The following is a 25,000-nucleotide window of genomic DNA, read 5'->3' on the forward strand; positions in this document are numbered from 1 at the left end:
CTCCCATCCCTGAACCCAGCATCCCTGGTCCCTCATCTCCGACCTCCACCACCATCCGTAATGCTACCAACACCTTCCCCCTCCTTCTACCCCCTCCCTCACTACCCCTCCTCTTTTACGTGTCTCACCCTCTAAACTTGTTTCCTCCAGACTTGCTAGTTTATTTTTGGTCTTGCTCGTCCCTCTGTTACTATGAATTCACTTATATTCCGTTCTTTGGGTTCTTGTGTAATATCTTATTCTCTTTATTTTTTCCATGCTCTTGTTTAATTTATAATTTTATCTATGAATTTCTTATTTAAGATTATAATGCTAAAGTATCTTCGTCCATTTGAGATTTCTCTAACACGATTATCTTTCACACCTAGTAACAGAGTGTATCCCTCTCTGGTTACGGCTGCTTTTTACTTTTCCTACACATACACCAAAGTCTGGTCTTATTCTTTACACATTCCCCTCTTTCCCATATACCTGACAATACTAAGGGGTTAACTACAGCACTTTAATTGTTCATTGGCTACTTACCACTGGGTAAGGGTAGCAGAAACTCTCTAGCTATGGTAAGCAGCTCTTCTATGGAAAGGACACTCCCAAAATAATCCCATTGTTCTCTAGTCTTGGGTAGTGCCATAGCCTCTGTACCATGGTATTCCAACGTATTGGGTTAGAGTTAGATTGCTTGAGGGTACACTCAGGCACATTATTCTTTTCTATTTATTTTCCTCTTGTTTTTTTAAGTTTTTATAGATTATATATGAAAGATTTATTTTAACGGTATTACTGTTCTTAAAATATAGATTTTTATTATTATAAGTTTCCTTTTCCTCACTAACTTATTTTCCATGTTGGAGCTCTTGGGCTTATAAAATTCTGCTTTTCCAAATAGTGTTGTTGCTTAGCTAATAATAATAATAATAATAATAATAATAATGATAATAATGATAATAAAAATAATAATAAAGATGATGATGATAATAATAATAATAATAATAATAATAATAATAATAATAATAGTAGTAGTAGTAGTAGTAGTAGTCATATAGAAAAAATTATTGCTGATGCTTCCGTTTTGCAACAGCACCCTCCATCTTAGCTTCCATTCATGTCAAGTTTATTCCCACCGCCTTTTTTTTTTTTTTTTTGTGTGTGTGTGTGTAAATTTGGAAAATTCATCTATAATGTTGTTCATGATTTCTTAAGAAAATTTTCGTGTTACCTATGAAAATTAATTCCTCTTCTGTTCTTAATTTTTTGGGAACAATGTTGCCCTGATCTAGACCCTTAATTTTTTGGGAACAATGTTGCCCTGATCTAGACCCCTTAATTTTTTGGGAAAAATGTTGCCTAGTTCTAGACCCTTAATTTTTTGGGAACAATGTTGCCCAGTTCTAGACCCTTAATTTTTTGGGAACAATGTTGCCCAGTTCTAGACCCTTAATTTTTTAGGAACAATGTTGCCCAGTTCTAGACCCTTAATTTTTTAGGAACAATGTTGCCCAGTTCTAGACCCTTAATTTTTGGGAACAATGTTGCCCAGTTCTAGACCCTTAATTTTTTGGGAACAATGTTGCCCAGTTCTAGACCCTTAATTTTTTAGGAACAATGTTGCCCAGTTCTAGACCCTTAATTTTTTGGGAACAATGTTGCCCTGATCTAGACCCTTAATTTTTTGGGAACAATGTTGCCCTGATCTAGACCCTTAATTTTTTGGGAACAATGTTGCCCTGATCTAGACCCTTAATTTTTTGGGGAACAATGTTGCCCTGATCTAGACCCTTAATTTTTTGGGAACAATGTTGCCTAGTTCTAGACCCTTAATTTTTTGGGAACAATGTTGCCCAGTTCTAGACCCTTAATTTTTTGGGAACAATGTTGCCCAGTTCTAGACAATTAATTTTTTGGGAACAATGTTGCCAAGTTCTAAACCCTTAATTTTTTGGGAACAATGTTGCCCAGTTCTAGACCCTTAATTTTTTGGGAACAATGTTGCCCCAGTTCTAGACCCTTTAATTTTTTGGGAAACAATGTTGCCCTGATCTAGACCCTTAATTTTTTGGGAACAATGTTGCCTAGTTGTAGACCCCTTAATTTTTTGGGAACAATGTTGCCCAGTTCTAGACCCTTAATTTTTTTGGGAACAATGTTGCCCAGTTCTAGAACCTTAATTTTTTGGGAACAATGTTGCCAAGTTCTAGACCCTTAATTTTTTGGGAACAATGTTGCCCAGTTTCTAGACCCTTAATTTTTTGGGAACAATGTTGCCCAGTTCTAGACCCTTAATTTTTTAGGAACAATGTTGCCCAGTCTAGACCCTTAATTTTTTGGGAACAATGTTGCCCAGTTCTAGACCCTTGATTTTTTTGGGAACAATGTTGCCCAGTTCTAGACCCTTCATTTTTTGGGAACAATGTTGCCCAGTTCTAGACCCTTAATTTTTTGGGAACAATGTTGCCCAGTTCTAGGCCTCAATTGAAGGATACACAATCTCATTCAGCTTGATTATTAGTGATAACTAAAAAGGCGTGTCTAAAAGGAGGTAAAAAAAGGAAAAAATCAAATCTAGTTGTATCATAATTTGGGAATAGAAGCAATTTTTTAACACCTGCAAGTCATGATAAATGTAATTCCCAGAAACCATTTTTCCCACAGTAAACTTTTCAAGTTTTGTTACCTGATTAAATTTTATTTTATTTCCTGTCTTCCTTAGAAGAAATTTCATAGGTAAAAGTAAATCTTTTCATCAAAATGTTCCTGTGAGTTTTAGTTTGAAGAATATTCTTTTTTATGTAAAGCCATAATTAGATTTTGAGACAGATCTATATATGGAAAAATGTTGAAATTGGAAGATGGGTCTATTTTCATAAAAAAAAATCCTTCGTGATATGTAAAAGAATGATTTTAAATCAACAAGAAATTACTATTTTTTTTTTTTTTTTTTTTTTTTTTTTTTACTAATCATTAGAATAAGAGCTATGCAAGCATTGTAGTTGTGAGATGAGAGCGGGGAAAACTAAAACGAGAATTCTGAAGATACGAATAAAGAGAAGGACAAATTTATTAGACATTCGAAGGTTAACAGACAACAGCTTACTCAGAGGAGACTCACAGTTGTTTCGCATTTCATTTCGAGTTTCCTGCTTACACGAAAACCACCCTAGTGGTGACTCAAATACGTCTTTACCTTATTGGCATAATTTCTCAGAAAAGTTTATTTTCTGTCTGCTTGCCGATAAATATGTATACAGCTTTGCAAACCAAAAAAGATAAATGCATAAACTAAAACAATGATATTAAACAATACTCTCATTGATAGAATATAACGCCCTGCTATTATCTCATGTCATTTGTATAGCATTTTGTTAGACCTGTATACAATGGATTACTGTCAAACCTTTCTATTTCATAGTTCTTCAAGAAATTGACGTAGTAGTTGCTAGGTGGGGGTGTTTGTTTATTTTATTTATTTGTATTTTAATCCCGGCCATCTGGACGCCACTGAAATTGACGGAACGGTTCTCCCTTCTATTTTTGCCTTTGAATAGAATTCACTGGAATTGTGGAATGTTTTCCCTCCCCCTTTTACCCCAGCAGATCCTGATAGAGACGCTGAAATCCGATGGTTTTACACCGCAGACTTATTTGTGCTCCGAAAATCCCTGTCCACCTTACAAATTGGCAACATAAATTCTCTCTCTCTCTCTCTCTCTCTCTCTCTCTCTCTCTCTCTCCAACGTGGCATGTGGTTCTCGAGACTATTTACTGCGTAATTGGTTTACATCATGGATGAAATTGTTTGTTTGGTTAACGCACACAAACAATCTCGCACTAAAATCAATTTGTGTGATCATGGATTTAACTTGTTTGTTTGTTTGTTTGGAAGTGAAATTATCAATATTCATGAGATTTAAGTAAGCAAATTCATGAAGATGGGCTGGTAAGCATTATATGATATGAAAGGAAGTAACATTGGGAGTAAAGGTACAGAATAAACATTAGTATAAAGAGGATAATAAATATTTGCAAATATGGTATACACACACACAATATATATATATATATATATATATACATATACATATGTATATATACACTCATATATATATATATATATATATTGTATATATATACACATATATGTATATATGTGTGTGTGTGTGTCTGTGTTTGTGTGTGTATGAGTGAATAATCGTAAATATATGTACAGATTATTTCTTAGTTTACCTCTTCTTAATTGTAGCTAATTACACGTCACTACCACAGCCGCTGCTGTAACTCCCAGCCTATACATGTACCTCATATTTCATTTACTCCTACTCTCTCTCTCTCTCTCTCTCTCTCTCTCTCTCTCTCTCTCTCTCTCTCTCTTTTTGTCACCGACGACTGCATTTATATCTACGTCCCCTCCCTCTTTCTACCCTAGTCATCTCCCCTCTTTCGATACCTCTGAGTGCGTATGTGTAGCCTTGGCCTTTGTGTAGTTTCATAAATTCTACCTGGGAGTTTTGATGCATTCAACTATGGCCATGTGTGTGTGAAGAATTTTGCAATCATGAATGTTTTTATATATATCATATGCATGTTTTGTGATCTATTTAGGAGCCACCGCCTTTTTCGATCCCATCATTTATGCGTAAGTGAAAGCTTCCCTTTATCAAGCTCCATTGCAAGTGCGTACAGCCTACAATTATGCATGGATGACATTTACCTCGAAACTTGACCCCTTCAGTGAATCGCAACCAGCTGTCCCCTTTCTTGAAAACTGTATGTATACCAAGGATGTATGCATACCTCAATGTCTGTGTTGTTATGTATGTTTGTCTGTGAGAGTTTAGCTTTAAACTTGCCCCTCTTCAGCGAACCTTCCCCCCTCGGTTGTTACGTAACAGGAGTTCGTCGTCAGGCTGCTGCTGTGTCCCTTCTTCCGTGTTATTGCTACATTTATCACGTAAGGGGAAAACATGACCATCGTTTACTCCATTCATTGGTTCGTTTCATTCATTTGATTTGGTGTGAATCGAGTCTTTAGCTTCTCGTTTGTTTGCTAATTGAATGGCCGGTTATCAAGGTATTAAAATCTCTCTCTCTCTCTCTCTCTCTCTCTCTCTCTCTCTCTCTGACATTTAATGAGGTTGGTATACTTACTCCCTTTTACGTTTTTATTCCCAGCTGACGCAAGTGTCCATTCCCAGCTTATGCGACTGGCATTTTATTTAAGAATTTTCTTAAATCTTCCCCTTGTCTTTGTAAAGTATTTACTCTGTCTCCCTCCTGTTGTCCCTTTCCAATTCATTTACGGATTTCGTGTGTCACGATTGTGCACTACCGTATTTTTGTTGTTGTTGGGGGAATGTTGCTGTTGATGGAAGGGGAAGGCGCCAGTCGTTTATTTGGATGTTTCGAATTAACAATAAATGGTTAGGGGGTAGCGAGAGGGATTGGCAAAGAAACGAAGCAAAGTGAGAAATTGACAGAGTTAGTTAGTAAAAATGGAGTTGGCAGATGCTTCCGAAACAGCATTTATGTTGTTGTCTACTCACGGAATGTTCGGATGAGATTATATTGTTTTAGTTGTGTCTTAGGCTGTAATCGTATGAGATTTGCACGAAAGAATGCGAAGATGTTTAACCTTTAGGTTAAGAAATCTTTCTACTACTTGGAATAGGTACAGGTTACAAAACTCTTAAAACCAGAAATATTTGTAATTCTCTATATTTGATTTTGATACAAATCGCCTTCATGAGGGGATAATGATATTCAAGTTTTGTAATTTTGTTAAGTATTGAAATCCTGTATTTGATATAATTCAGAATGACGCGCGTGTTTACTTAAAGTTGTACTGATGATATTTACATTTGGATAGATTATTTTCCCATTTGAATTGGGTTATGAGGTTAGTATTTTAATATATTAACCCCATTTTACTTGAATTTTTTAGATAAATTTGTATGTACTGTATTTGGTGGGGGGGGGGGGGGTGATGAACGGTCCTGAATGAGTCACCTTGAAATCATATATCTTTTTTTGAGACGCTTAAAGGTCAAGAACAAACTATAAATAAAAGGTCGTAAACTCGAGTGTGCTTTCAAAGATCATGGGGAAGCACAAAGGTTATCGTAAGGGGTTTACAAGTTGCTGGTTCTGTTAGGGAATCTTTTACCTTGTTATTATAATCTCATTTCTTGATAGTGATATTTTTGTTCTTTTTCTTACTACTCTTATTATCATTATTATCATTATTATTATTGTCATTACCATTATTATTATTATTATTATTATTATTGTTGTTGTTATTATTGTTATTATTATTATTGTTATTATTATTATTATTATTTCTATTATTATTATTGTTATTATTATTGTTATTATGATTATCATTATTATTATTATTATTATTATTATTATTATTATTATTATATAAGAAATAATAATGCCATCGCTAAGAATTTATGATTTGATTTAAGCAATAATACTAGCAAAACTTTTTGGTAGGCATTAACAGTTTGGTATTTAAAAAAAAAAAAAAATACTCATGTTAAGAACGTAATCGGAATTACTAAAAATTGATATTAATTCCCATAAAGAGGTCGAAAAGAATTTACCTGTTCGTGGAAATGCTGGATTATTATTGTTACAAGCTTTATGCAAAGTAATAATAATCTTTTTTTTTCAAAGCTTCGTAACCGTATGCCATTCAGTTCTATCTTGTTCTCACTGAAAAGCAAGATCCTTTATTATCCATGTTATTTCCTTTGTAGTCAGTCGTGTCAATCGAAAATGATAAAGAACCGTCCGTAAATATTTTAAGGATAAAGAGAAATGAAGTGGATTACAAGAAAATATAATGTGTTAGACATTCTTGCTTTTTATGACAAATGGATTTTTTTTCTTTCATCTTCAAAATATATCGTTAACTTTTGACCCGACTAATTTCCACTATTTACGTGTACATCCAAAAGCCCCATTTCATTCTCAGGAAGACCCTTTTTAAGGACTAATTTGAAAATATATAAATAAATAGAGGAAAAGAAACTCCTTAACTGTAAATAGAAAAGTATATACTGTAATGCGTAGTTACTTGTATTTATGGCTCCATCTGTGTGATCTGCTGGTTGTTTTTGTTTTGATTAAGCTGTATGTGATTGGATATAACTATATTTATGGAAGGATGCACGTGTTACATGTATTGGAATGTCACACAAAAAGTGTTTCACCATTTGTACATTTTCATTTGCCAATCTATTCGTAACACGTAAATACAGTTTTCCAAAACACGTATCGTTCCCCGATAGTAATCATGTCCCAGTCTTTTTGACAGATGTTGGTAATTTCCTCAAAAAACACCTGCATACATGCATTGGCGTGAGCGATAAGTTTGTGTGGAATGTCATAATTTGTGCGTAGAAAATTATGATGCAGTTATCCTGACGCTTGATTTATGATTTTAGATGAAATTCCAATCCTCCATGAGTTGCTCATCTCTCTCTCTCTCTCTCTCTCTCTCTCTCTCTCTCTCTCTCTCTCCTAAAGGCAAGTAACTTATGGAAAAAGGAACCCTCAGAAAGAAATCGCCTTGAGATGTGTTCGATTTCAATCTTATTTATTTACTTGTGCAAAAACTTGTTAAGGGAAACTCCCGAACAATGAACTTTAGGGATGTTCGGTGAATCGATGCAAAAACTATCAAAATGAAGAATAAACAGAGGAGTAAAATAGCACTATTGTTTGCGAAAACAAGGAAGACAGTAAAGAAGGAGATTTCAACGCCGCAGTTTCCCTTATCCTTGCTGGGTGGTGAGATGGGCTCGTGAATTTCAAGGTAAATAATACTCGTTCCTTGTGGATGGTATTTGCGATACTCAAGTTCCTAAAATCACGGAGCGCCCACGTAGCATTTAATCATATTTATTATTAATTTTTCACAGTTTTGCCAACATTTCATAAATCTTTGTTGTATAAAATGGAGTACACCTTTATTTTATTCAGTTATTTCCACAAAACTCATAAAGTAACTTTTGATAAACCTTTTTAGTGTGATTTTAAAATTAGCTATACTTTTCTGCTCTTTCACTCTGTCTGTAATGGGTCTAATCTCGTACGCTTGTGTACAATTTTTATTACCTTACCTTGATTTTTTTTTTTTTTTACTGTTAATGATAGTTTTTTTCCCGTTAATCTACATACTGACAAAAACCAAGAAAAGTACCTAATATATCCTAGATTATTTTATTATGCTTACTGTAATGTAGGGGAATATCCCGCTCGACGAACTCTTACTTATACTCATATTAGGCAGTTCTTTGTTTACTTATGTGTGTGCATGGTATATTGCAAAGATATCATGGTATAATTAGGACTGTTCATTGGCTTCTGTCGATCAGGATATACACCTATCTTCTTATAAAAACCTTTCATTCCAAACAAGTGTTGATAACTGCAGTAAAATGAGTATGAAATGCGTCGAGCAGACACACTTAGTTTTATATTTGTTTGTATCTCTTATGGAAGGTGAATTAGACTCAGTATAATATTAAAATGTTTCTCTCTTGACATTCACCTTAGTTTGAACATAAAAAATAAAAAAGCTATTAGTGTCAGATATAAATGCAATTGAGAATGTTTACACACAAGTAACTGGAGAAGGCGAGAAGATAGTTGAGACTGTCGGGGGTATAAATTCAATGTGGGAGATGAAGGCTGGGCTGGGTAGGGGTGGTTGGAGGCCCCCGGATGAGCGGGATGCATTGGGTGCAAAAGGTGGTGTTAGTCGGGAGATAGAGGGTGGGGAGAGGGGAGGGGGTAATGGGTGACTAGTAGGATATCAGCCCAGTCACAAGGTCACCGGACCGTTGTGTGCTGGAGCCCCGGCTAACGGTGTCTGCCAAAAGGCTTGGTAGCTGATGACGGCGACGTCGAAGGCGTTGTCGCTGATTCCTTCATGTCTGTTCTCGTTTAAGGGACGTCTTGTTCCGGCAGACTAAGCAAAGGAGCGTTCCCTAAATGCAGAGGTTCTCACTGGAAAAGAAAGAGCTCCTTAGCACCTCAGTTAATTTTTGAGGGGTTGCGCATATAAGTGTTTGGGGCCCCTCGCCCCCTTCGACAACACGACCTTGACCATGAAGTGGTAGGAACTTGGGAACTGTTCTAGCCTTTCGACGACTTTTATGGGGCTGGTTCATGTAGAAAAAGACGAGTTTAGTTGAGATTGGGGTTTCTGTGTGTGCTTCTTCGTTTGCGCTGTATGTCGCAACTAACAGATATGGTGAATGAAACTGCAATTTTAGTCAATGGAAAAAAAAAACGGTGACTATAACTGAATGAATCTCAAAAGAGTTTGATGTAAAAAATAAAACCTGAATATTTATGGGAAGCTTTTTAACCATGGATATAATATTCGAATGAAAGAAACTGTAAAACCCGACTATACAAGCAGTATCTTTACTAAGATATAACAATCGAAAGAAAGAAAATATAGCCATCAAAGGTCTTTACAAAGTGTAAATTCATTTCATAAAGTAATCACAGCCTGCAGCTGCACTACCATTAATAAGGATAAATTACGCCCAACACTAATAGTGGAAAATTCTTGTAAATCTCAGTGGGCAATTGGGGCATTAGGACCAAAGGGTATGTGTGCACTCACCCTGTTCACAACCTTGAAAATAGGAGGCAACTTGCAACACCCTCCCATCCATCTCCCCCCATCCTCCTCAGTATCCCGACGTAAAACACCCCCTCCTCTCTCTCTCTCTCTCTCTCTCTCTCTCTCTCTCTCTCTGTGATTGTTCCTTATTTGTTAGCTATTAAACTATATATTTAGTTAATTAGATAAATTTTGTTTAGGCAATTACCGTTGAATTTAACACCATTATATGTATCCTAATATAGATGTTCAGTTGAATGTGGCTAAATTTATACAAGGTGCAAGTTTACTATTGCTTTAGGGTGTGTTTGAAATTATGCCCAGTGGTGCAAACTGCAAATAACTTCTAGGTTATTTTCCTTTTTAAATGAAAGATAGAAATGGATATGGAGACTGATACCCTGGAACTACTGCCCCTCGCCGGCCCCCTCAAAAAATTCTTAGTTTGACAACTAAATTCCGTAGTACTGAACCACTCCCATCAACCCCCGGTATCTTGGTGCGAAGTACCTCTTGCAACTAAGGTGCATTTAATTATTTTACAGTGGTAAGAGGTTTCTACTGAAAAAAAGAAATGCTGTCTTAAATGGTGGTTGTATTTATGCAATGATGCAGTTCATCCCCCACCGCTAGATTCTAATTTCCAGTTGTAATCCGTAGTTTTTACAACTTGAACTTGAATTATCATTATGTCAGATACTCGCCCTCTTTTTTTATCATACTAGTTGCTACAATGCAAGGTTACTAAACTTGCATTCTCAGACCATTTTACTTTTTTTTTATGTTTGTTTTGCGCAGCAGGACCATGAAGAGGATACTACTTAGAGGATGTTCCATGGAATTTTATGGGAAGAACGTCCTTCTGGTTTTTAAATGGATTTAAGTTATATATATACATACATATATATATATATATATATATATATGTATGTATGTATGTATGTATGTATGTATGTATGTATATATATATATATATACATATGTATATATATATATATATATATATATATATATATATATATATACACACACAAAGCAAACAGATGTGAAGGTCTCCTGAATGGATTACACCATATCTCCCTCTCTCTCTCTCTCTCTCTCTCTCTCTCTCTCTCTCTCTCTCTCTCTCCAACAGGAGGCTATATCGTAACTTGAATACGGGAAACTTCATAATAAGCAACCAATGAATCCACTCTATGGTAATCCATAGGAGTGGAGGTGCGTGAGGAAATATAATCGAGGAGGTGGAAACTTCTCACAATACTTGGTGCTCTGATTTGAACCGACTCGTGTATAGTTGTAGTTGATATTTCTAAGATTTCCAGGGTATAGTGCAGTAGTGGATGCAGAAACTGTCTTCTAAGGGCTTTGGCGTGGCGGGCTTGGTAGCGTTAGTAGTAGAGGAGAACGACGGGGGTGATGCTGGTACCATGGCATCGTCTCCTTCATGTAGCAGAATTTTCTAATTATATTTAATTAAAATTTTGATTTGTTATAATTGAATAACACATGAACCGTACAGCTATTATAAAAGTCACGGAAATTTTGGTCTGGTTTTGATTATGAGTCAATCAGTATCGTGTTGAAAATATTTGAATAACAATTCAAGGGATGTTTTAAAACTTATTTTTTCCTAACTATCTATAACGAACAATACAAGTAATGTTTTCAACCTTAAGTTTTTCTTGAACATTTATAAAAAACAATTGAAGGGATGTTTTCTGCCTTATTTTTTCCTGACCAGTTATATCGAATATTTCAAGAGATATTTTCAACCATATTTTTTTTTCTGAACACCTATAACGAACAATTCAAGGGATGTTTTCAACCTTATTGTTTTTCCTGACTATTTAGAACGAGTAATTGAAGGGATGTTTTCAACCTTAATTTTTTTCATGAACATCTATTACGAACAATTCAAAGGATGTTTTCAACCTTAATTATTTTTCTGACCATTTATAACGAACAATTCAAGGGATGTTTCGACCTTAATTTTTTCTGACCATTTATAGCGAACAATTCAAGGGATGTTTCGACCTTAATTTTTTTCTGACCATTTATAACGAACAATTCAAGGGATGTTTCGACCTTAATTTTTTCTGACCATTTATAGCGAACAATTCAAGGGATGTTTCGACCTTAATTTTTTTCTGACCATTTATAACGAACAATTCAAGGGATGTTTCGACCTTAATTTTTTTCTGACCATTTATAACGAACAATTCAAGGGATGTCTCGACCTTAATTTTTTCTGACCATTTATAACGAACAATTCAAGGGATGTTTAGACCTTCATTTTTTCTGACCATTTATAGCGAACAATTCACGGGATGTTTCGACCTTATTTTTTTTTCTGAACATTATAACGAACAATTCAAGAGATGTTTTCAACATTATTCTTTTCCTGAACACCTCTAACGAACAATTCAAGGGAGGTTTTCAACCTTTATCTTTTTCCTGACCATCTATAACGAACAATTGAAGAGATCTTTTCTACCTTATTTTTTTCTGACCCTTTTTAACGAACAATTAAAGGGATGTTTTCAACCTTAAATTTTCCTGAACATCTATAACGAAAAATGTAAGTGAAGTTTTCAACCTTATTTTTTCGTGAACATCCATAACGAACAATTGAAGGGATGTTTTCAACATCACTTCTTTTCTTGACCATCTATAACGTACAGTTAAAGGGATATTTCAACTCTGATGTGATGTGTTTGAAAAGCTGATAGGAAACAGCTATCCTCAAAAAAATGAGAAAATCTTCAGGCAGAGATAATAGTGATTTTTTTTTTTTTTTTTTTTTTTGTGATACTGATGCAAGTAATATATTGTTTTGTTGTTTCACTAAAAAGAATCATACACCTGGCATTGAGTGTCTGGGTAATTGCTGCCCAAGGCAAGAGCCATCCGTTATTCATAGTATTCCATTAATGTCATAGGAAGTAAGTTATGTTACCTTTGCAAACATAAAAAAATGCCAGATCCTACGGCCTTTTTAAGGGGTCGCAGCGATATATTTCTTTCAACTTCTTGGTTTCTTTTCTTTCTGTTCAAAATATTTTATTAGAATTGTGTCTATTTTACGTAAAAGTGAATAAAACCTTATAGGATAAAAAAAGTCATTCTAACGGATATATAACTTGAAAAATTTATTGAAAGCAGAGTTGATTCAAGAAAAGAAAATCTTCCATATTCATTCTCAAACTTGATACTAATTCATTGTTGAAATGTGTTCTATAAAGGTAACATTTATTTTCATAAGGCAATTTTAATTATTATATTTTATTATTAAACAGTGTGCATAAATAATCTCTCGCTTCGTCTAGTGATCATCCCCCGTCTAATCTTCAACGATGGAATAAACATATATACAGAGAAAATTAAATGAATATACCTCTTCCCTTTTTTAATTTAATTTTATTTGTACATGAGGGAATTTTCTCTTAGAGTTAGCTTGGAAAGCGTTCTATGCTAAATTATATATTTATTCACAGATAATATTTCTCAATATATCAATACGTTCTTGCATGTATTCACAGCGTAGCATCGGTATTTTCTGTTTATAAATTAATTATCATTTCAACGTGTCTTATGTTCATTCATAAAATATAGAAGAGAAAAAACACATGGCTGGTTACAATTTTGTAGCTGGCGAACAATGTATTTGCCATTAAACGTAGTTTCATAGTATGACTCAAACATGTAACCAAGAACAGGTGAACTACCTACAGTTCACAGTCACACACGCGCAATATCGTATGAACTATTTTAGTCTTTGAGATTTTAGATGGCATAAACTGCTTCTCCACTTTGTTCAAGGTATGACGAGCTCTTTAGGAAATCTTGCATGTAAAAGAGAATCCACTCCTCCAAAGTTGCCACCTAACACAATACAGCACATTTCCAAGAGGAATTTATTCTTCGACAAAAGCTTAGGCTTCAGAGAAATTAAACAACACACCTGTCCGCCAATCCTCATAAGTACTTTAATTGTGCAATATTAGATGAGCCCCTTTATAGGAAACTTCCACATTTCGCTTTCGCGCATCCCGGATAAATGTCCAACATATATACCCATATATATATATATATATATATATATATATATATATATATATATATATATGTACTGTATATATATATATATATATATATATATATATACATGTATATATATATATATATATATATATATATATATATATATATATATGTGTGTGTGTGTGTGTGTATTATTACTAACAGATAAGCTACAACCTTAGTTGGAAAAAGCAGGAGGCTGTAAGCCCATGGGCTCTAACAGGGAAAATTGCTCAGTGAAGAAAGAAAAAAAAACCATACATGAGAATTAATGAATAAAAAATATATAAAATAACGTGAGATCAGTAACAAATTCAAAATAGATCTACCATATATAGATTATGAGAAACCTTTCTCAGACTGTTCGACATAAATATATTTGCTGCAAGTTTGAACTTCTGAAGTTTCATATATATATATATATATATATATATATATATATATATATATATATATATATATATATGTGTGTGTGTATATATATATTATATATATATATATATATATATATATATATATATATATATATATATATATATTCACATAAATACATAAACGTGTTTTTTTTTCCTACGCCAGAAGTTCCTTTGGAGGTTGTGAGAGCAGAAGGTTATAGTCTTTGAGTTTATCAAGATTTCATTAGAGTTACCCAAACATAATTTTCCTGACCAAATGAAATGCAAGTATCCATTTACAGCTGGGTAGACTCGTGAGCGGTAGACCAAGATCTATTTATCACATACCGAACGTAAGTTAAGCGCAGTACCACTGAGCCCCTGCACTGAGCCACGTGTTCACGTGCCCTGAAAGCATCCTCAAAGGGACGGTTCGCGGGTTCGCGCATATAGCGAGAAAGAGAATCGGCGTTATAGATATATATCTGCAGCATCCAAACAAATTGCGATGGGTCATCACTCGGCAGAATGGTATTTTGAACCCATTGAGAGTTGAACTTTTGTGACCTCAACCCCCAACGAATAACAAATTTCTTTATTAAAGAGACTGGTGGGTAATAGAATGTCTCGGGGCTATATATGGTCATTCCACGAAACATGTGTTGTATGCAGGTGATTATGTTACTTTTGGAATAAATCCGTAAATTAAATTTTCTTTGAATTAAGAAATTTTTTAAGGCTTATTGATTAACTCAATACAATAAAATCTATAAGGATTGATCAACATTTGGCAAATAACATTAAATTACAATTTTCACCATTGATTAAGTAATAATATAATCTACTTTATTCACTGATTTTTTATTTTATTTTTTTTTCTACCAAGTAGCAAAATCATCCACATTCCATTAATCATACGGTATCATTTTATTATTAATTTCATTCAATGCGTTTAAGTAAACCAAAGAGGCAAAGTGTATAACGAAGCCATATCAATTTCACATGTTTTGAGTATTATCTTTTGCCAAGGCCACAGGTGCACGTGTCCCATTTGCTACGCGAATCCAATCACTCCATCTGGCTGGAGGCGTTGTCTCCCTCCCTCCCTCTCCAGGATACTCACTCCCTCCTGCAGAGGCAAGGTTGAATTGCTGCTTTAAAGCAGTTCGCGGTATTTGACACCAGGGCCTCTCTCTCTCTCTCTCTCTCTCTCTCTCTCTCTCTCTCTCTCTCTCTCTCTCTCTCTCTCTCTCGTTAATACTTTTTTATAGTCGAGCTTAAAAGTGTTAGATAATTTTTGTGTTTTAATAGTCTTCGCTGTTATTTGTCTCTCTTGCAGGCTTATGACCATGCATGACACAAACACGCACACACACACACAGAGAGAGAGAGAGAGAGAGAGAGAGACCTATTGCTCAAGCGTCACTGTGCGTCACCCACTGCGTCATTGGTTACTATGGAAACAGCTCCGTGAGCGCCCAAGAGGTGTCTCTCCCGTTCCTTGTGCGACAGAGAGCCTCGTGACCTGATATGCTTTAAGTGAAGTGCCGTTGTTTGCACGTGTTTTCTGTCACGGGCGAAGGAAGCCTCCGAAGGTCCAAACAAAATGGGAAACACGAGGAGAGGGATTTGATGTAATGGTGAAGGCCCAATTATGTTGTATCCGTAATAAAAAGTGCCAGTAAATATGACTTTGCTTTTCCACTTATACTCGTTATTGTTTTATTGGCGTAGGAGAAGAAGGTGATATATATATATATATATATATATATATATATATATATATATATATATATATATATATATATATATATATATATATATATGGCCTCTTAGTAAATGCCCATAATGAGTCCCAATCGAGAACGGAGGGTCATTGGCCTGTCCCATTAACACGATGTACTTGAGTAGAGAGGCTAAAGCTGCTTTAGAGTGGGTAATATTTTCTGAAACCATTCTTTGTGGAAAAAAAACTTGTGTGTGTATATATATATATATATATATATATATATATGTGTGTGTGTGTGTGTGTGTGTGTGTTTTATGCCGATAGCACATGTGACTTCCATTTTTGTATATATTTAGCCACAGATAGTTTTCTTTAATATTAGATTTACTCTCACTTGGAAATAGACAACGGGAAATTAATTTGAGATAACAGTTTATTCCCTAACAGGATTGTTTTTTATCGAGGGCCCTAACTATAAAAAATATCTAAAACTTGCACCACTTTTCTATTAAGAGAGATCTAATTTAAACTAAAGAAAAAATGTAACTACCAAACTGATTCGTACCTGACATTAATAAGGAAGAAGAGAGACGATATAATTCCTCGAAACGTGATTCACGCTTTGGCTCAAAAGGAGGAAGTCGTGTGATTCAATTGTGTCTTTTGCTCTTTAGAACTCTTTTCATCTTACCCCAAACACATGTCTCATTCTGCCTTATTGTAAAATTGTGATTAATTCTACCTAATTGTAAAACTGTGATTAAAAGATAAATTATCTCTCTCTCTCTCTCTCTCTCTCTCTCTCTCTCTCTCTCTCTCTCTCTCTCTCTCTCTCTCTCTCTCTCTCTCTCTCTCTCTTTCGTATTTGCTTCAGGATACCAACTATTCTATTTATGAAAGCTTTCAGAAGTTCTCTCGCTTTCAAGATTATTCATTTAAGTTATTTCCTGTTATATTGCATGGAAAATGCCAGCTGTTGCTATATTTATTTACGTGTAACTGAAAAATAGTAATTTTTCCCTTAAGTAAAAGCGGAGCCCTTACATATTTTTCAGTTTATATAAAATTGCCGGTGTTTTTTTTTTTTTTTTTTTTTTTTTTTTTTTTTTTTTTTTTTTTTTTTTTTTTTTTGTGTGTGTGTGTGTGTGTGTGTATATATGTATTGGTTACCTACAATATATTGCTAATCAGAATTGTTATTGCATTCTTCTTTAATTAAAAGTGTAAAACTTTTTACATAAATGAAAATAAATCAAGATCTGATATTGATGTAACAATATACTAAGTATAGTTAGTGTCATCGTTCAGATTTGTCTTCCCCGAACTTTATCATGAATAACCTTAACCATCTCGAAGCCATACAACCCGAGGTTGGGGACATGGAACATTCCAAAATTCTTTTCCGCCCTCCGAATTTTGCTTTGTATTTCTGTTTATACCTCGATTTCAGTTCAAGTTCCTTCGAGCTAAATTTACATCTTTCCAATTGACTAATTATTATTATTATTATTATTATTATTATTATTATTTATTATTATTATTATTATTATTATTATTATTATTATTATTATTATTATTATTATTATTGGTAAGCTAAAAAAAAATTACTGGAGACTGAGTTATAGAACTTCCATAATGAGCTTTTACGCATACACACACACACACACATATATATATATATATATATATATATATATATATATATATATATATGTTATATATAAGTTAAATGAAGTGTTCCATGTCTGATATATATAAGTATATACTGTGTGTATATATATATATATATATATATATATATATATATATATATATATATATATATTTATATATATATATATATACCTTTGTATGTATATGTATATTATAGTTAATATAGTTATATGTTATTGATAACTTTCAATAAACTATAAAGATTATTTCCTATCATAGCATAAGTATTTTAAAAATCATTGTAATTTAGAGCTAAAAACTTAATCTAACCTCAATATATATATATATATATATATATATATATATATATATATATATATATATATATATATATATATATATATATTGAGGTTAGATTAAGTGTTTAGCTCTAAATTACACTGATTTTTAACATACTTATGCTATGATAGGAAATAATCTCATGATTTATTGAAATTTATCAGTTGTATATAACTAATTCACAAGCCCGTAAAAGAAAAATGCTCAGGTTTTATGGTAAAGTTCAAATAGGCGCTGAACTTCCGGTTTGGCTAATGTGAATCTGTGGTTCATGTTATATGACCGAGGTTTGGTCACAGGCCAACGAAGGTCATGCTTGCACTATAACATTTATGACGATGCTACTGACGAGTCAATGTTTGTTGTAGCTGTGTCTAGTGTTCTCACCGATGCTCTTGTTTATTTGATTTTATTATTCGAAGCGACCTTGTTTTCGAATGGAACAAATCAAAGCAAATGAATATTTTTAGAATAAATATGGGAAGGCAAGTTTTTGTTTCAGTGTGCTGTCACTTTTATTCGACGTTCAGGTAATTTAAGATTTTCAGAGCTGCCATAGAAATTTATAAATATAATAATGATAATAATAATAATAATAATAACTTATTATTATTATTATTATTATTATTATTATTATTATTATTATTACTATTTTTATTATTAATATTATTAATATTATTATTATCATCATCATCATCATCATCATCATCATATTCATCATCATCATCACCACAGACTAGGCATATAAAAAAAATCAGTGGATTTTTTTGGTGATTGAAATATCACCATAGCTGGTCGGGTAATTTGTAGAGAAAAACAAACAATAAGTCGACTGAAAACCATTTCCAGGAGAGACGAACTTGTCACGTGAAAATTAGCATTGTCAATAAAAAATTAATTCATAGAGATCTGAAGAGGGGAGGAACCTCAGATGTTTCAGAAATAAAAATCATGCAGGTTCCAGAGAGAGAGAGAGAGAGAGAGAGAGAGAGAGAGAGAGAGAGAGAGAGAGAGAGAGAGAGAGAGAGTGCGTTAAAAGCATCTTCTGATACTGATTATGCTGGGTATCATCTGGATGGGTCATTATGCAAATTATAGGAATCCATTTTTGCTTCCGATCTCTCTCTACTGATAACCCACCCAGTACCTATTCCCCTCACCTCCCTCCTTGCCCCCTTTTCTCCCTCATTTTTAGCTTTCTCCCTATTCCCTGTCCCTCCTGATTGAGAATTGAGTGGCTTTTCATCTCCTCTTGTTTCTGAAACTGTTGATGCTGATCTTTCAAAGTTCAGAGTTGTTTTTATGGATTTGTTTCTCAATGTATTTCGAGACAATTGATGCTCATCTTTTCATGTGAGACAAACTGCTTCACTGGGAATGTTGGCGTTTAAAAGAATTTTAGACACGTTGTTGTCAATGATTTAAATGGCTATTCATAACTGAGTTTCAGTATTGTTTTTCCCAGATATTTTGTCGAAACACATAGCCCTTTCACAGATTGTTTGCACCTACCATATAATATTTGTTAAATCTAGGCATTTACCCTAATTGCTCATCCAGGTAAAAGTAATCTCGTTACTGGCACGTTCCCTTGCTTATAGATTTATTGATTTATAGATGAGGATTTATTTAGTCATTAACTCACCTGGCTTAAGGCCACGTGACCTTACGCCCCGGCGTTGTTTAGTTGTTTTGTCATCACAGTTCCGTTACTTTATCTGCTCTGTCTTTCAGCCTACAGCCTTTTTGGAATAGATCATTGTTTAATTCTCTTATGCTTCATACCCTCTTGTCTGTATTATTCTGAATGGCGGATTAGTTCATAACTTGGAGTCAGTTCTGGTAGCTAGAGAGACCTCAGGTTTTTGCTCCCTTTATGCTTCGAGAAAATATTCTTTCCAGTATATGAATTTAATTACGAACGTAGCACGTTTTCATGTCATAGGAGAAGCTTCAGCCCCGGATTTGTTGATTTGATTTAGAAACAAACCGACGCAATTTTCCTCGTATTCGTTTTGAAAGGCCAGAGCAAAGATTCAATGCTTTATACACATAAACATATTTTCCTTATAGTCATCCCTAAAGTACCGAACCAAAAATAAGTTCATAATACACCAGTAGTGTTCACAAGATGTGAATTTTAAATGCAACAATAATGATAATAATTTTTCTATTTTGCTTCTCAATTGTAGTGAATTTTCTGCAACCGAATGTACTCCCCCGTTTTTAGCTTCGATTGGTGTAATTTTCTTTTCCTTTTATTGACACGCATGGTTTCCATTTCCTATAAATAGCCTCGCCACCTGTTCCTAGGTAGGCCACATGTCACCAAATAGGTCGGCCAAACCCTTCTCGGAAGTAAACCCAGATTGACAGTGATAATCCAGTTTCAGTTGGATAAGGAAGAACCTAGAACTCAGATAGCCCCATTTCTGTTGCTCTCAAGCATGTTCTGTTGGTAGGCCTTTGATTTTAGGAAGCTCATAGATACTATTTAGGCTCCATAGCTCTTGTTCCTGGAAACGTGCATATTTTTATACTTTCTAATCTCTCTAACACGTTTGTAGGAAAGGATTTATAATTACTTTGGTGTCTCCGTTAACTATTTCTCATTTTGTGTGATTCCATGTTTGTACGGAGAGGTACACATACACTGTTAAAAAAATCCGCAATTTCAATAGGAAATTCTTCGTAAAATTATACTGTTCTCAGCCGTATTTCAGTAAAATACACGTGCCCGTAATTTTACCATACTTTGTTATATTTTAGGGGTTGGTGACCGTAATATCACTCCTTTACGTTAATATATCCGTTTTTAAAACGGCAAAAATCCTGGAGTAAATGTTGCCAGGCATTTACCGGTTTTTTAATGCAAATTTTTACCAGTGTAGAAATAGAGGAAGCTTGTTATATTTGATAAATTCTCAGTATTACAGGGGCAAGGAAAGTTGTTTTCAAAATAGTTACTCTTGGAACGTAAACTTACCCTCAATATTTAATGGTATAAACATCGCTCATGAATGGCTGAGGCTATGGACAGTGGCAGTGCCTTAGCTAGCAGGACACTGCCCTAGAGACTGGCCGTATATACCTATGATCAGCTCCCATGCCCCCTTTCCACCCAAGCTAGGACCAGGGAGGGCCAGGCAATGCCTGCTGATGACTAAGCTGGTAGACCTATAGGCTCCCCCAATCCCACCCCCCATCCTTATCTCACAAGGATGATGAGGTTGCAGACACTTTAAGAAACTGTCGAGCATGAGCGGGACTCGAACCCCATTTCTGTAGATCACGAGGCATCCCCCTAAGAGCTACTGTTTTCCTGGATGGAGGACACTTTAGCGCGTTGCTCTGTTAAGGGGGATAACGCATTAAGTTAAAAATAATGGATGATTATAGAGAAATTGGAATGCACCTTAGGAGGAAAGAGGGTGGCAGACCCACTTCGAGCTTCACGGATTCCGCGAAGACTCCAGCATCATTTTCTCTAATGATACATCTTACCTTTCTGTCATCTTCGATCGGATAGCGCGGCCAGTGTAGTGATCAATCTATTTTTCTTTAGTTTATTGGGTCTTTTGTTGTTTTTAATCTTGACTACTAATATGACTGTCGCACCTGACAATAGATATAGTGTAGTTTAGAGATGACGAAATTGCTGTCACTGTTACCCAATCATCTACTTGCAAAATAAGGGTTAGTCTTAGTGTATATGTTTAAATCATGGTTGCGCTTACATAAAGAAAAGAGGTCCAGGTCCGCCGTATCATTGTTTCGCTAGTTGCATCAATTATACACAAGGAAGTCATGTGACTATATCTGTTTCTTTTCCTGCACACACACATACATATATGTATATATATATATATATATATATATATATATATGTACATGTATACATACAGTATTTATATTTATATATGTACAAACATACACGCACCCCGACCCCACCCACACATATACTATATATATGTGTGTATATATATATTACTTATTACTATTACCACTATCCAAGCCACAACCCCAATTGGAAAAGCAAGATGCTATAAGCCCAGGGGCTTCAATAGGGAAAAACAGCCCAGTGAGGAAAGGAAATAAGGAAATAAATAACTGAAGAGAACAAATTAACAATAAATCATTCTAAAAAAGGTAATGTCAAAAGAGATATATCATATATAAACTATTAACAACGTCAACAACAAATATGTCATATATAAACTATAAAAAGACTCGTGTCCGCCTGGTCAACAAAAAAGCATTTGCTCCAACTTTGAACTTTTGAAGTTCTACTGATTCAACAACCCGATTAGGAAGATCATTCCACAACTTGGTAACAGCTGGAATAAAACTTCTAGAGTACTGCGTAGTATTGAGTCTTATGATGGAGAAGGCCTGGCTATTAGAATGAACTGCCTGCCTAGTATTACGAACAGGATAGAATTGTCCAGGGAGAGCTGAATGTAAACGATGGTCAGAGTTATGAAAAATCTTATGCAACATGCATAATGAACTAATTGATATATATATATATATATATATATATAATATATATATATATATATATATATGACCTTAAAACACAAAATATGTGTATTGGATTTTCCTCAGGCTATTTACAAAAATGCATAAATCACGTTGTTTTCCGTGTGATTGTATATACTATACTTAATACAGTTGAATATCCACTAATAGATGAAACGTACTGGATTTTTTTTAGATGGATTAATGTTTTTGATGAATGAAAATGAATAAAGTCCAGTTATTTGATCTATTTTTTTCAGTTTAAGAGTTCCTAGATGCAAAAGGGTTCTATTAATTATAATCTCTTGTGATGTAGAGATGAATCGTTTATATTGTGTTAGACTAAAGTAAGTCTTTTAATTGCCTGATATATCTTTGAAGCCGAAGAACACCTAAATAAAGACTTTCAGCCGCTTTGTACGCTGCGAAGTTAATTAGCGCGTAGTTAATATAACCTGCGAGTCAATATAATGTAATTTGCAGTGTAATGGCTGGCCTTCTTATGAAGGATCTGGTGAGAAGTGATGCATATGAAATGTGTCATAAACGGTGATGCGAAAGCATTTGCTTTTCACTTGATCTAGCGTAATATATTCCCCACTTTACTCGTTTTGTTTTTAGCTTCATGTAAATACTGGAAAATTAGGTTTCTTAAAAAGTGGCCAATATCCTACTGGTTTTCAGAAAAGGAAACTGACTTTATATTTAAGGAAATTTAACTTTTTTTAGTTGTAAAATCTTTTTTTGTTGCAATTATTAACGATTATTTCTTTCTTCCGCAGGTTAGTAGTGAATGCACATGAAACCTAAGATGCTTTGCAGTTAAGTGAGTATTTTCACGCCCTCGTCCGAGGAGAGAGAGAGAGAGAGAGAGAGAGAGAGAGAGAGAGAGAGAGAGTCCTTTTCTGTGTCTGGTCTGCTCGGTTATCGAAAATTGAGAGAATACGAGATTATTCATATGCAAGGGTAAGTTCTTCCTCAGTTCCTTCTAATCGTTATGTTTCATGTCTTGATCTTCGGTAGGAAAAAGGATATTTTGCGTCTACAGAATCTTCTAATGTTTCTAGTATTCAGGAAAATGTGAGTAATGATGGTTCCTGGTACCAATGAGATCACTCCATAGATATATTTGCATAGATAATAATGTTTCTACGATTAGAGGCAGAGCTGTTAATATCACACGTGATCTCCGAGAAGCTGTGTCTCTTCTCTTACTTGAAATAGTTAGCTTTAATTTTCTGTCACAACATGGTTATCAATTAATTAATTGTAATTTTGTAGGTAGTTCTGTTATAAGCGCCTTATATTCTTGTGCGCTTTCTTATCTAATTCATCTCTCCCACGCTCATCTTTTTCATTATTGATTTTGCTTACAAGTGGTCTTCAGTATTTGCAGAAACCTGTTAAGAAAATTAAAGTTTTCACTTTCAAGATCTCACTTGATCCTTATAATTGAAAAGGTAATTACATTTTATGATATTGTTACCGTCCTATTATCTTGCTGATGTCACCTTCAGATCATATGACTACTTGTATTAAATAACGCACATACTTCCTCATTGGCATATTATTGCCCTGTATACCTGCAGCTCACGTGCGTTCATTGGCCCTGTAGTGGCTCCAAGAAACATGTTTACATTCATATCCTGTAAGTGGCTGCGGAACTGTGGACACGTGTATGACTAATCGTGAGACATGTGTAAGAACAGATGTTACACTACAACGGTAACTGACCTCAGCAGGTGTAGCTATATTTGTACAAGTGGTGGCTAAATCGGGAATTCCGTGTTCAGTTATGATAATTCTAGGGTTATTGACATGAACACGAGTTCATGTTTGCGCGGTTAATATATATATATATATGTATATATATATATATATATATATGTGTGTGTGTGTGTGTGTGTGTGTGTGTGTGTAAATGAAAGTTGAAACGGGCGAGCGTTCATTTTATTTTAAACCTTAGCTTTGACATTTTGACATTTATATTTCTATAAAAACATTGTCCTATGTCAAAGCTCTTTTCTTATTTTCTTATTTTTCATTCCCCTAAGTCGCTTTTTCAGTTTTATTTAGTGCTATTGTGACTTCATTAAACGATGCTTGTTGTTGTTTCTAGGCCTTTCATAAAAAAAAAATCCGGATAAATATCCTGAAATCCGGATATTTTATCAACTTCCAATTCCATGGTAGACTTTGTAGTAACTGGCTATGGGTTATTTGAGAGAAATACGTTGAACAGTTTCTATATTTTCAAACATTTTTTTTTTCTAAAACTTTTTTCTCTTCACGTGCTGCTCCCATATAAACTTTAGTCGATGGTTTTCGTTATTTAGTTCTTATATATTTATCTTTATAAACAATATCCATGGACTTGAAGGTTTAAAATTATATAACCTGTCAAATCACATTTCCTGTCCCTTAGACGTATAATATTCCCAGTCCAAGACCTTAACGAAAATATTTCAGTTTGTTCTCAGCTTTCGTCTATTACATCTTGTTTGGGTTATTTCCATAGTGGCACATGCTGCAGCAGTTAAAAACTGCAAGGAGTGTTTGGGTGTCGGAAGGTGTGTGTCGTAAATCGAAGGATTACACCTCTAGTATGAGCGAGCGTGACATTCCCACGTGTGGAGGATG

The 25,000-nt window shown here is 34.4% G+C and overlaps 1 protein-coding gene across 4 annotated transcripts in view; it reads left to right on the forward strand.

Moving 5' to 3' along the window:
• Hr4 (Hormone receptor 4) overlaps positions 1-25,000 on the forward strand; it is a 497,205-nt gene that overhangs the window by 425,684 nt on the left and 46,521 nt on the right. The window lies entirely within an intron of this gene.

This window comes from Palaemon carinicauda, chromosome 1 (genome assembly GCF_036898095.1).
Source record: "Palaemon carinicauda isolate YSFRI2023 chromosome 1, ASM3689809v2, whole genome shotgun sequence".
NCBI classification, from domain to species: Eukaryota; Metazoa; Arthropoda; class Malacostraca; order Decapoda; family Palaemonidae; genus Palaemon; species Palaemon carinicauda.